Genomic DNA, 5,016 nt, shown 5'->3' on the forward strand with positions numbered 1-5,016 from the left:
CCCTACTGGCTTGCAGACAGTGCACATACTCAATAACTGACTTTCATTTTGGCCTATAATCAACGTTAGTTAGTGACAAATAATACAAACTGCTATTTGACATTTTAACTGGGAAGAGCGATGGCCAGTGCTGGCTAAAAACGAGAATCTGACCCTGAACGATTTCTCCAACAGAGTGTTGGAGTCAACTCACACCAGTAATGTTTCTGGTGTAATTTTTGCTCACACATTACTTTGGCTGGTAGCACAGAGTGAAGCTAATGTGCATCAGCCCTGAAGATGTGTAATATGCCCCTTCTTCTTCATCTTCATTTTGATGGCAGACTGACTTCTAATAAGGTGAATGGCATCTCCGCTATTGCCACTGCATGCCAGGATCATATGTTACTGCACTACATAAGTTCGTCACATCGTGATGTGCTCTGAAAGTGGCTGCCAACACTAGCACTGTCTGCTCCTGCCTCTGTCTTTATTGTTTCAGACCTACATCGTTAAGAAGTAGCTACGAGATAATGTCACACATACACATATGCACACATACTAGAGCGGAGCACAAAAAGCCAAAACAGAAAACTTGTCAATATCTATATCAATTTTAAAACATTTTTAAATGCCTTTGGTTCAAATCTGTGGTTTTCAAGCAATGCACCTGTAGATCTGACTTTTGTATCAATTTTTCAATTCATATCAGTTTATCTTTACACCCCTAGTGGTCAGTCTATCCATGTGATGCCAATTTGGAAACGTGCTCTGATGTTTGTGGAGCTGTGAGGACCCACTAGTAGACTAAGCTAACTCTGCTTAGCAGGCAGCTACAGCTTGTTCACAACAGAGTAAGCTGTCAGCAAGGATGCTGTATTATGTATAATATCATGTTGTATAAAGTATTATGTCCTCCCAGTCCCCAACGTTTGACTTACAGTTCAGACTTACTAACTTACTACAACTGCCTACTGCAATTGTGAATGAGCTGTGCAACAGGACATGGGCAAAAGCACAAATGTAGTTTGGCATATAGTAAAAAGACATCTGTCCCATAGGCATATGTTTATATAGCTATTATCTGTCCAGCTGAAGCATGTAAAGAACATGCTCAACACAGCACATCCCAGAGCTACAGCATCGGCAGAGCCCAGCTGCAGCCAAGAAGAAGAGAAAATGAGAGAGCAAGAGACCAAACAAGAGTAAATATCCAGTGGGATTTTATTCATTGGTGAGAGCTAAAAATAACCCTGTTAGGGTTACTGGATCTACCTCATGTAATTCCATCTGTACTGTTTACATACTCATTTTGCACATGCACAATTGCACACTCACTGCTGAGTATTTGCACTCCGTGGCTCCCACATAGCATATATTCTCTCTGAATTATAGTGTTCTTGTTGTATTTTTATTTGTTTCCTTCACTTGCTGCTTTAAAGTGCCTTAGATTTATGATTTTACTGCCTATTTAGATTTGTGTTATTGCTCATCTACTTTATATTTCACTTGTATTATGTGGCATTCATGTGGACGGCAAAGTAAGAATTTCATTGCACAGGGAAACATGTTCCTTAACTGTGCATATGACAAATAAACACTTTGACCTTGACTGTTAATAGCTATTGTCCTGGAATTAACTATAGAGATCTGCTAACAGGAAAACAACATTACAGTGGAGTGTACATCTCTGCTAATATTATTTATGAAATACTTCTGCATAGGCTGAAACCCTGTTGATGTCATCCCACCTCAGGGAGATGTAAAAACTCATCTACCTCAGTTCCCTAAATATATGAATTCATGTCATGTTGAGAACTTTGGTCAGTCTTTGTCACTATCACACCAAATAAGTCTTTTAAGTTTGCAGCCTAACATTCATCTCAGGTAGCTTGTAATAAATTGCACTAGCCAGTGTTTATCATCCACATTTAAATGTTTAGGAAACAATCTGAAAATACAAACAGTATTTCAATAAAATTCAAAAAAAGAAAAACCTGCCATTATTTGTTATTCTTTTTGTTCATCTTCAGTATCACAATAAATAAATAAAAAATCCTGTAATATTACCATCACCTTCCTTTCATTGTCTTTCACGGTTCAGTAATTGCTTTGTCTTGTAAACAAATGCACATGTAGGCCTACTGGTACTCATGAGGAGAGGTAAATACTAGCTGTGCCTTCTCGACAGTTGGGTACAACAAAATTACACACAGCAACTGTAGGGGGAGACAAACTGCCAAGTTACATAACCAGTGATAGCAATGATGCTTCTGTTGACTGTAAGTTCGGTTTCAAAGCACCAGAGGAAAAACACTCAACAGCTCTGGCACTGAAATGTCTGTTGTGATTACGTGTATACCCAACCCTAGTTATTAGCTTTATCATGTTGTGAAACACGACAAAACATTTTCCAAAGAATGTTGTGATGTTTCTTCTGAAGCATAACAAGATGTGGTGTGATGCTTCTTGACAGGCTTCAGGGTCAGTGGTTTTTGTTTGGTTGCATCCTCCACACAGTACAATCATGCACATTGATTTGCATAAGGTCTTGCAAAAGTAAGATGTTAACCAGCTGCAATGATTCCTTTAAGATTAGATTCAACTTTATTGTCATTACCCATGTACAAGTACAAGGCAACGAAATGCAGTTTAGCATTTAACCATAAGTGTAATAACAGCAGTGACGTGTGCACAGTATCTACAGTCTGTTCAGTCAGGACTAATTTACTAATGTGGTACTTCCAGCCTGCACTCGGCACAGATGTTTCTGTACACTATGCCATACATACAGTCTTATGCAAAAGTTTAGGCACCCCTTGATAAATAACAGATTTTGGTGATTTTTTATTTGAACAGATGTTAACACAGTTTCTCTTGGAAATGGAAAAAATGCACAATATTTTCTGCAAACAGTGATGCATAGTTACTTCTTATGCCATAAATTGAACAAAAATAAAAAATAAAAACATGATTATGGCATGGTGCAAAAGTTTGGGCACCCTAAGAGTTCCAGAGTCTCAAAGTCTCTCACAAGGTATCAGACCTTAATCAGCTCGTTAGATCTGATGCACAGCAACAGCTGTCATTGGTAAATGCCAATTTCAAAGCTGTACAAATACTTTGACTCTTCAAACCTTGTGCACACACTTGTGGACACCCAGCAACCATGGGTTCCTCTAAGCAGCTGTGTAAGACCCTGAAAATGAAAGTTATTGATGCCCACAATGCAGGAGAAGGCTACAAGAAGATAGCAAAGCGTTGTCAGCTTGCAGTTTCCACAGTAAGAAATGTAATTAAGAGATGGCAGATCAGGGGAACTGTGGAGGTCAAGATGAGATCTGGAAGACCAAGAAAACTCTCGGACAGAACTGCTCGTATGCTGGTCAGAAAGACAAATCAAAACCCCCATTTGACTGCAAAAAACCTGCAGGAAGATTTAGCAGACTCAGGAGTGGTGGTGCACCGTTCCACTGTGCAGCGATGCTTGCACAGACAAGGCCTTCATGGAAGAGTCAGCAGAAGAAAACCTTATCTGCGTCCCCATCATAAAATCCAACGTCTGAAGTATGCAACAGGACATCTACAGAAGCCCGATGCGTTTTGGAAACAAGTGCTGTGGACTGATGAAGTTAAAATAGAACTCTTTGGACACAATCAGCAAAGGCATGTTTGGAGAAAAAAAGGAGCAGCATTTCATGAAAAGAACACCTTGCCAACTATTAAGCATGGGGGTGGATCTATCATGCTCTGGGGTTGTGTTGCAGCCAGTGGCACAGGAAACATTGCACGGGTGGAGGGAAGAATGGATTCCACTAAATACCAGCAAATTCTGGAAGCAAACATCACACCATCTGTAAAAAAGCTGAAGCTGAAAAGAGGATGGCTTCTACAACAGGACAATGATCCTAAACATACCTCGAAATCCACTATGGAATACCTCAAGAGACGCAGGCTGAAGGTTTTGGAATGGCCATCACAGTCCCCTGATTTAAACATCATTGAAAATTTGTGGGTAGATCTTAAAAGAGCTGTGCATGCAAGACGACCAAAGAATATTACAGAACTAGAAGCCTTTTGCAAGGAAGAATGGGAGAAGATCCCAAGTACAAGAATTGAAAGACTTTTAGCTGGCTATGAAAAGCGTTTGCAAGCTGTGATATCTGCCAGAGGAGGTGTTACTAAGTACTGATTGTGTAGGGTGCCCAAACTTTTGCACCATGCCATAATAATGTTTTTATTTTTTATTTTTGTTCAATTTATGGCATAAGAAGTAACTATGCATCACTGTTTGCAGAAAATATTGTGCATTTTTTCCATTTCCAAGAGAAACTGTGTTAACATCTGTTCAAATAAAAAATCACCAAAATCTGTTATGTATCAAGGGGTGCCTAAACTTTTGCATAAGACTGTAAACACCAAACGGCAGACAGGCAGTGGACCTTATTCACTAACATGCGCATAGAAATGTTCTTACCTTGTGCACAAAATAAGTGCAGGAGACATTACCATCATATTCATGACACCAGCCAATTTTGTTCTTTCTATTGTGTGTATGTTAGTGTAAATCAGAATCATTCTAAAATGACAGGCGCATTCCAGTGGTTTTCAAGTAGCCTGCTGCCATGCCCCCATTTCTCTATATACTTATAAACTAGAACAGTTTTTTAAATTTAATTTATTTCAATTAAAACTGTGATTAATCAGAATGACAGGGCATTAATTTCATGTTTATTTAATATGCTACATTTGGTCAATGCATTAGTAAATTAATCTTCCCTTTTTTGCCAGTGTGTGTCCCAAAAATTTTATCTATACCTGTACATGATATTCCATCCATTATCTATACATAGGATTGATTTGATCCATGGCAACACAAATGCAGGCTAAAGTTGTGTAATGCCAGTGCCTCATGAAAAACTGGAACACAGCAACATGTAAGTGACTTGACCATAATCTCTTACCTGACTGGGTGTGTGCTACATCAGACATGTTCCTCAACCCTACAAAGGCAAACTGGTAGAGTCTCCAGTACCG

The 5,016-nt window shown here is 39.1% G+C and overlaps 1 protein-coding gene across 2 annotated transcripts in view; it reads right to left on the reverse strand.

The window, feature by feature from the left end:
- Positions 1 to 5,016, reverse strand: part of gabrg1 (gamma-aminobutyric acid type A receptor subunit gamma1) — a 56,687-nt gene that overhangs the window by 6,267 nt on the left and 45,404 nt on the right. The window lies entirely within an intron of this gene.

The sequence above is a fragment of the Monopterus albus genome, unplaced genomic scaffold (genome assembly GCF_001952655.1).
Source record: "Monopterus albus unplaced genomic scaffold, M_albus_1.0 scaffold40.1, whole genome shotgun sequence".
NCBI lineage: Eukaryota > Metazoa > Chordata > Actinopteri > Synbranchiformes > Synbranchidae > Monopterus > Monopterus albus.